This window comes from Haemaphysalis longicornis, unplaced genomic scaffold (assembly GCF_048455015.1).
Source record: "Haemaphysalis longicornis isolate Haplotype H1 unplaced genomic scaffold, Haemaphysalis longicornis Haplotype H1 scaffold_4, whole genome shotgun sequence".
Taxonomy (NCBI): domain Eukaryota; kingdom Metazoa; phylum Arthropoda; class Arachnida; order Ixodida; family Ixodidae; genus Haemaphysalis; species Haemaphysalis longicornis.
Genome location: NW_027526361.1, coordinates 84,815,046 through 84,824,468, shown reverse-complemented (window position 1 = coordinate 84,824,468; position 9,423 = coordinate 84,815,046). Strand labels below are relative to the sequence as shown.

Genomic DNA, 9,423 nt, shown 5'->3' with positions numbered 1-9,423 from the left:
TAAGCTGCAGCGGAGCGGCGAGCGATTTTCTTGGTTTAGTTACGCGTAATAATGCGCACCTATGCTCAGCGGACCGATCCTGTCGGACTGCCAGCGCCGTCTGGCCAAGTTTGGCGTAATGAAACAGAACCGAAAACCATTTCGCCACTTTAACAAAGTAAAACCAGTACGTATTGGCGGTGAGCGCGAACACAGGCGGCGCTGCGAAGCGCGCCTCCGTGACGTCAGCTTAGGGATTCTCGCATTTGTCGTCTGCTTCACTTAGGATCGCTCTCCCTGCTGTTTCTTTGCGCTCGGTCAATGTCTGATGCTTGTCCGCACCAGAACTGGCGTGTGGGTAACTTTTTATCATAATAATAGGCTTAAAATCGCATACACTAGCTCATGGTGTCAATTAAAGTATAGTTTTGGATACCGCTACGGGAGAGACATTGCCGGCGCCACCCCATTCCTTGCGAAGCCGGTCCTGTGCGGAGCGCGAAGACTCGGAGCTAGGCGTGAGCTTCTCATGTAAGCATTCGAACAAAAGGAACAGTCAGCTGCTAATGACCGACAACAGCGAAAATGGAAGGCCAAAACAAATTCTAGGCCTTCAGGGCTGTCGGTATTGGCAGAAGGCATCACGATTCCCGGTAATCATATGTAAGGTAAAACAGTTTTTGCAACCTTTCCGAACGCTCGAACACGTTTAGTCTAATCACATTACGTTGTCAAGGCATGAAAGTTTGCCGACATGCACTATAGACTGCAAAAACTGTAGGTTGAGTTCCAAGAGTTCCAAATATACGCGCGTGCTGATTCTATACCAGGCATCTAACCAGTATGGAGGTTTAGTGAGCAAAACGAGTCACGTCTTCGTTAAATTTATAGTAACACATATATTTTTGTTAAGACCTGGAGGGATATTTCGGAACATTTTGCACAGCCATATCTTCGCGATATTCGGATATGCGTTATAGGAAAACTGCACTCAAGAGGAGGAGGAGGAGTAAGGGGAGGAGGGGAAAACTTTGTTTAACAATTCAATCGATCTGGTTAGTGGTCCGGGTCCTCAGTCCAGGACAAAAGAGTAAAAGTAATTTTCTTCAAATCATAGAACGCCATCCCGAGTAGAATAGGATTTGTTCTTCGCGCCTGGAAGGGTTGCAAAGCAATAAAGAGCTACCTGGAATTCTTCTTCGGTTTCGAGTCTTGTAATATATGCAGGTATACTATTTATTACGTAAGTTAGCGAGTATATGATGCCTTCAACACCGTAATAATGTCATCATTGTTCGAGTTGAGAGTCAGTCCGTTATGATATAATTACGATAGAAATTCAAAGCACAAAAGCCGCCATCGAGTACTGTGGACCACGTTGTTTAGGGCGCGATCGCGGTGGCGTAGCACAAACCTTCTCATTGTATTTGCATGTGAATAAACAAAGCACGCTGCGGATATGCACCTTCTTGCACGCAGCCGTAATGAAAGCCAATTTGTGAAGAATGGGATGTATGCCATACGAAATGAAGGAAATATGCACACGACCTTTGTGAGGCTCCCAAACATCCCGAAACCTCCTAATAAGAAGTTGGTGACGCCGCAGAAAAATTAATGCGTTGGGTAGAAAAAACAAGCAAGAAACATTAATCCAATACAAGACAACGACGAAAGAAACAGAAGAATGCCGCTTTATTTCCTGCTGTGCGATTAGCGTGTAGAGGCCGCTGCTTGGTACGTAGTATTAGACTGTGGAGTATTCATAAGAGCATCTCAAAAATACTGCAGGGAAGCCTACGCATTTTGAATACTTATCGAGAAGCTCTGATCGCTGATCCTCGCGAATAAGCAGGAAATGACGCGTTACACACGATCTTCTGACCGATACTCTGAAGAAAGTTGTTCTCTATCTCTTCGTGTGTTGCAAACTTGTGGGGGATACAGCTTCAAATTATTCAGATGCGTCAGAAGCTGGCAAAATAACTGAGTCGCTAGAAATACGCTTTTTAACGCACTACAGCAACGAAGCGGGCGATTTCTAGCCCAGGCACTGGTGCCCCTCACAAGCGGAGTGTAGCAGACGACAGCGGCGCGAATCCCTAAGCCGACGTCAGAGCCAGGGGGCGCCACTCAAAGATCTCACCGCCAATAGCTGGTTTGTTTACTAAGTATTGACACAGGCAATCGTATTGCGTTACTGGTCAGTTACAATGAATGAAAATAAATTTTCGACTTGACGATAGCCACATAATAGCCAACAAAGTTGCGCTCCAGATCCATTCGAATCCTTTTCGACGGCAACGATCCAACGCGGCGTTTTGTTGCAGTGAACTTGAATAGTTATGTGTAGTTTTTAAATCGGTTCGCAGTCGCCACTTCTCTCAGCAAGCACAAGCCGTCGTCGATGCAGAACCGCTTTCGCGGTTTGCGCGTCAAACAAGAGCCTGTAGCCGCGGCGCTCGTCGCAGGTGTGGCAGCCATCTTAGAAGTAGCAAAGTCGTCGCACGCGCGCGAGGGGGCGCCCGCATCGCCCAGCCGCGCTAGCGGAGAGGGCCCGCGACGGTCCGCTCAGCCTGAATTTTAGCGGACCGTGCTTCTCGCTCCGCTAACCCGCTTAGCCGCTAAGCGGAGAGCGCATGCGCAGTCTCACTCCCGCTCCGCTTAGCTGCTGAGCGGAGCGTAAAAACGCCAAACTAAAACTCTCTATTACTGTAATGCACTACAATTCCGACTATTACTATCATTACTTCTACCGCCATCGCGACATCTACTATCACTAGTGAGATTCCATCTTTTATTGATATTAATAATATTATTGTTCATGTTACTGGCAGCCATCGTATCGCCACACTTAAAACGAGACGCTTAAGAAAGTACTGATATATCGTGAGTTAGGTAGCTGCTAGTTGCCATAGCTCATTAATCACATTGCGCCCATCCTTTCGGAGGGATTGGCTTCAATCAGGCGTCCCCTAATGGTGTGACAAGAGTACGAAAGTAATGATTTCGGTACAAAACTCGTACGTTTTTCACTGAGAGCCTCCTACCCACCCGTGCGTGCTACTCAGCGCGCCATTGCTAACATCTTTTTGTTTGACATTAATGGCCATTGCTTCTCCCAATAAAATGTGACACAACTGGCAGTAACGCACGACAAAACAGCGCAATCCAGAGGAGGATATTACTTGGAATAGATACCCCCTCTTGCACACGCATCATAATTGATTTGAACCTGCCTCTGATTCCAGCGCTGAAATTACAAATGTTGTTGTTGTTGTAATCCTTTATTTCAAAGGGAAGGCCACGCGACCAAAAACCGGAAAAGGGGGAAATTACAAAGAGAGTATCTTGTGTTGTACTAAGAACTGTGCCAACATCGTTTAAATAAATAAATAAATAAATAAATAAATAAATAAATTATTAATTAAAATGACTAAACCTTCATTACACGTCGAGGGGGACAATACTGCTATGCAGCGGTATAGGGCCAGTTCTAAAAAAGAAAAAAAAGGGGCTGGATGTCAACAATATTCAGAAGATCATAATGTCATGCAAATGTGTTTGAAAACTGATAGTTTTCGGGACTTACCTTGACACCCACGCTGAAAGCTTTCACCACAAACCGCCGCAACAGGAGTCACTTATTTTTTATGTCGCCTTTTTTAAAAGCTTTTTAGTAAGCGGTTTTTAAAATTTTGCAATTGTGAGCATGCACGACTGCTCCCCTTAACGTTTCTACTCCAGATGACGTAGGCTGACGTGTGTCCTACGACATGAAAGCAAAGCCGTCGTAGGAAGCGCAGCCGAGCAGTTTGAGAGTGAACACAAAGGATGCTACTGTATTTGGAAAGAGCTGCGGTGGCACATAGAGACGACCGGAACAAGCTGTCCAGCCGCCTCGTCAATGCCTTCCGTGGATGTCGTGTTCTGCTTCAACACTCTGGTCACGCCTTGAAATTTTCAGAAGGGAGCGCCGACACGTTCCCGCTTTTTCCACTCCCCGCGCTTCGGCAGCTTGGCTGCTGCTAGGAGCACAGGCATGTGGGGCTGCGCTTGCTGTTGACAGACGCCGGTAGCAAACCGAACAAAGCGGCCTCTAGTGCTTCCCGCCAGAGCATCTGGCTTAGACGCCAATAAAGTGCTCCTTTGTTGCTGCGGTTCCTTGTGGACGTAAAGCACAAAAAATAGAAAACATCGTCCAAGAAGGCGTTGCTTTCTCGGGTCCCTTCTGGGTGTTGCAGCTTGTGTTTTGTCTTTTTGCACTTGGAGGCACCGCTGATGTTAGGGAACAACATTTGGACGTGATTGGTCTGAAGCAGCATTGGCTGGAACTCCAATGGGCGTTTTCTTGCATGTAAAGGATGATTTTTTTACAGCGATGCTGTATGCGGCTGGCATGGTAGGATTTGTTGTGTCCGCAAAGGCAAACCTGCTCCTTACACGTATCCACTTCAGCCAGATGCACCTGTGCGCCGTTTCCTATAAGTCATAAAGTATAATAATTAGAGTTAAGATAGTATATTAGAAATAGTATTACCATATAATAGAACTAATAAGTGGTATAGAATAGTAAATATGCACTGGGAATTTTATTTAAATGGGTCATGCATAGGCTTAACCAGGTGTACCGTTGGGCGAGTTGGTAATACATTTAAAAATAGCCACAGCGCAAAAAAGAAGGACATACGATAAGCGAATGCGGGGGATAGAAAGAAGCGGAAGCCAAACTACGAGAGATAATTGAATCCTATGAAATTGATTGGTTGGGTAGCAAATGTTTGAGCAGGGCGTAAATCTCTTTGTCCCAAAAAATAGATTGATCTTCTTTATAACACGTGCTGTGCATCGGGTACGACATAACCTGGTATCTTATAGATTGTGCCAAGGGCGGTAATGCGTGTTCATGGGGGGGTTTCAGGGGTTTTGGGTGTGTTTTGATTTTTCATCTTTTATTTCGCACTCTTGTAAACTTGATGGGTGCGTATAAAAGTTGCAAGTTTCTTCATAATACAGTCAGGTGGACGTCAGTGGTGGTCCTGTAGTTTTCTCGGGTCCTTGTTTCTTTTCGGCCTGTAGCTATTTCAAAGTCTTCTATAGGCTTAACTCTGCCTCCGCAACCCCCCGCCGCCTAAAAAAAAAGAACCATGCAACCTTTCCTCGCAAGAATACCATGACACTAACTGTGCGGATATCTGGGCCGTACACATAACATACAAAATTGTGATGTCCAGGGTGGATACGTATCCAGGCACTCGCCAGTGTTATATCGAGAAGTTTAGGACCACGCGCATTGCATGGGGTAGGCATTCTGACATTGCCCTGTGGTCATTGGTGGATGCTTCAATCTGAACATTTCAAAAACGAACTAGAAATGGTTCACTCTGCGATGGAAAAGTTTGGGGTTTGAGTGCCGCACCACTCCAGTTACAAACTACTGAACTTTGGCCATGCGTCCGACTTTCGCTTTAATCGAAACAGTGATGTATGTCACAATAATAACGAATCTTCTTCACTACCATCAATTGTCGTGTTCTGCAGTTTGCTCCGATACTCCACACTCTCCTTACCGTCCTATAAATTTGAGAAGTTGATTTATTATCACTAGAGCATAAGTGTTCCTTGCCTGGCGAGTTCCCGGAAAGCACACATTACGCCTCAAACTGGTCCTCTATTTTAAGAGGCAGGATAAAATCCCTAAATATTCCCTAACGTAGGCCCCTTCCCCAGCTCCGAACGAACATGAGAAAGACGATGTTCTAGAAAGAGCGGAAAATTATTATGCGCGCAAAAACGCATTAAAACTGCGATGACGCCGAGCCGTCGAGAAAAGAGGTGCTTTGGCTTCCGTCATCGCCTTGCTGCCGTTGCGGCGGTGCATAAAAAAAATCCGCGAGACATGTCGTTAGTCTCGTTAGTCGTTAGTGTAAGTCGTATATCAGCAGTGGTTAGTCTGACAGAAACACTTGCAACGGAAAGAATATGAGGACGAGTTTTCGTCTTTCTTCGTTCGCGTACACGGGGCAACGAATCTGTGCAGAAAAGCTAGGAAGCAAATTTTTTTTTCTTGCTGCCCATTGAGTGCGGACAGTGATATAGGCTCACATGAGTAATTAGTTGTCAAGAAGTCGTGAAGTTTGTGATTAAAAGTTTTGATGGCGCTGCCGAATTTATAATTTCTCTTCGGCAATTTCCGCGCTCTTTATATGCGGATTTTTTTTTTCTGGCGGTTCTAGACTTCCATTTATTTAAATATATCGCTTCTTATTCGCATGCTTAACCTAAAAGGACCCGCGTTTTGGAGGGACCAATCTAATCTCGGGGAACCCAGAATAAAGGAAGTCAATTCACGCTAATAGAAATATGGCGGAAGCGCTTAATACCTCGGCAAAGGTTAGCAAATACGTGACTGCTGTCATAATTCTTGTCAGACAACGCGGCTAAAGCCTCGGTACAACACACCGGAGTGAAGGGCTCAGTCTGGTTATTAGAAGATATACATGTGCTGGTAGAGGGGCATTGCTAGGCCGAAGTGATGGGTAGGTGGGAAAAGCGGGGATTTGTTTTAGGGGCGAATCACCTTAGGACCTCGCTTTGTTTGTGGCTTGTCCCTTGGCGTCCGTGTGCACAGTGTTGCGCATGCGCGATCAGCATTGGATTGGATTGGATTGGATTGGATTGGATATGATTGGATTGGATTCACGCATCTCCACGAAGTGAATCATGACGAGTGGGCGAAGCACCGGGGATCGTTCTTGCCGTAAATCAACCGTGGCGTTGCCCACTCACGCATGTAAATGAGTGACAACGCGTGTGTACCGTATATACAATTCCAATCCCATCCAATCCTATACAGTTCAATTTAATCCAATTCAATCCAATGCAAATCTAATCCAATGCAAATCCAATCCAATCAAATGCTCCTAGCGCATTCGCAACACTGTGTACATGGACGCCAAGGGACAAGCCACGGACAAAGCGAGGTTCTAAGGTGCTTCGCCCCTAAAAGTAGACATATAACACCACCTACGAAGTAAACGTTTTGCGGGAACCAGACGATCGGGGGTATCTTGTAATGTAACTTCCCACAGGCCAATCGAATAAATAACTCGCCCACACCGGGCCGCCTTATAAGATACCAAAACACTCCTATGTCCTCGTGGTAGGTGTTATATTAACTACTCTTCGTCCTTACTTTCACCCCGTCTGTATTAAACAGCATCCCATGTGAACGGGCGTCAAATATTCGCTTCCAAAACTTCCAGGAAATTATCTGTGTGCTGTCCTTTAAAATATGAGAGGCGACCTAAATATCTGTTCTAGATCACAACCACCGACTTAACAAAATTGACGTAGCTCGCACTAGTGGTGCGATGCTGGAAAAGCAGTCGAGCTGGCGGCCCCTCTTTCTTTCTCGGAGACGTGGCTGTTGTACCTCACGTGGATTTCTGAACTTGAAGTTCTCCATGACTGGCCGGCCCGGATAGTTTTGTCCGCACTATTTCTCATCTTAACCCAAAGTAGATTCGGTTAGCACACACTAGAACCCGCAGCAACCGGCTTCGTGAACTCGGCGTCTAAAGCGTGAATTAGGCGTCTGTTCTCCCCACTTCAGGCACGGAGAATAGCATGCGAGAGATCACGCCGCAAACGCTGGGCAGACTGTTCTCGAACGTCGATCTGGCCCACTGCGAAGCCACATATATCTCACATATGTCTCACCCCACCCCCCAGTTTTCATTCCGGTGAAACTGGTTGACTGGGCACTGATCCAGGGCTGCTCCTCGCCACGGCCGACTCCTCTTTCACAACGGTTATGGCAACAGTTAGTCTGCTCGCCACCTCCGATTCCTCTTTCCCAAGTTGCGCAGTCGGCTGAAAGCGGCCGTAGCGCCGTTATCAGATAATTCCGGATAATCAACAGCAGCGCGATAGGATGTAAAAACCAGCTGAACTTTAGCTCACGCTACGTATATCCTGGCATAGCCGAGCTAAGCCACTGCTAATTTTTTTTACCCTTGAAGCGGTACTGATTTTTTACCGGCAACAATTAGGTCTCAACCGTGAATTAGATATGCATACATTTCGCAATTAGAAAAAATAAACAGAGGGAATACTAAGTCGTCATAAATTCGCCATTTCAGTAACTTATTTCAGTAGTTAGCGCTACTATTCAAAGAACATTTACAAGAACGGTAATTAAATGAAAGAGGATTGAGGAACAATCCTTCATAAAAAAATTTCCCCGCATTTCTCCGAGGGGAAGAATGTGAAAGTGCGAATGCACGAGTTGAATTTGCGCGGTTCGGTAATGTTCGCGAAAGAGAGATCACACACACACACACACACAACTACAAAGAAAGAAAGATGCATTTATTCACAGACACCTATTTGTGTTGTCATTGTACTTGATTGCTAGAGCGGATCTCAGCTTTGAAATTTCGTGTCAGTACTCCTTTAAGCGGGTGCATTAGCCCTTCTCACGCCCGATTCCTGGCCAATCCCCCACGTGGGTATGTGCCATGCACAGACACCTATTTGTGTTGTCGTTGTACTTGATTGCTAGAGCGGATCTCAGCTTTGAAATTTCGTGTCAGTACTCTAGCCCTTCTCACGCCCGATTCCTTGCCAATCCCCCACGTGGGTATGTGCCATGTCAGCGGCCAGGCAGCGCGCGCCCATCTCCCCCCGTTGCCAAGGAAGACGAGGAGATTCCTGGCCAATCCCCCACGTGGGTATGTGCCATGTCAGCGGCCAGGCAGCGCGCGCCCATCTCCCCCCGTTTCCAAGGAAGACGACGAGCGCGCGCACCCGAAGCTGTTGCTATGTGGACGGACGGCGGTCGCCGGCATTCAGGGTCGCTTATAAAGTGCATTCGCACTTAATAATTACAATTTCAACTTCAGATACTGCCCAAAGACAAATCAATACAACGCGATTGAGAAGCCAAGCGTGTTGCCAGGTTTGGTAACAGGTTAGGCAATACGCCCCAAAATTGTCTTGTCATTCATGTTAGTTAGCAAAAGAATCCACCGAGCCTACTGGGACACCATGTGTGAGTGTGTGTTTGCCTTACTTTGGATTTCGTTATGAGGCCCCGTAGGGCCATCCAAAAATTGCCACGGCCGACGGTATTTCACGTCGTCCAGGCAGGGTATTGGGAAAAGTTTTCAACTAGCAATAGTCGCCCCTCGGCCGGGCCTCATTGGGTGCGACACTGCCTCTGCGCAAAGCTGACACCCCCTGTGCTGTTTCTTCACGCCCGTTTCACAGGCTTCCCGTTGCGAGCCGGTGGAGACCGTCTATTACAAGTAATACTACTCCGGAAACACATTTTTGAAGCAACTTTTGGTATAGTGAAATGCTTTCGGGTGTCCCTTCGCGTACATGTCTTAAAAGAACAGTGTGGAAACAGCGGTTATAGTGCTGAGAGTACACATGATTGAC

At 46.5% G+C, this 9,423-nt stretch overlaps 1 non-coding gene across 1 annotated transcript; it reads right to left on the bottom strand.

The window, feature by feature from the left end:
• Positions 1-9,070: 9,070 nt before the first annotated feature.
• Positions 9,071-9,211, bottom strand: LOC144180766 (U4 spliceosomal RNA). Its single transcript, XR_013324550.1, has one exon. It is a non-coding gene; the product is annotated as a U4 spliceosomal RNA (small nuclear RNA).
• Between the last annotated feature and the right edge of the window lie 212 nt (positions 9,212-9,423).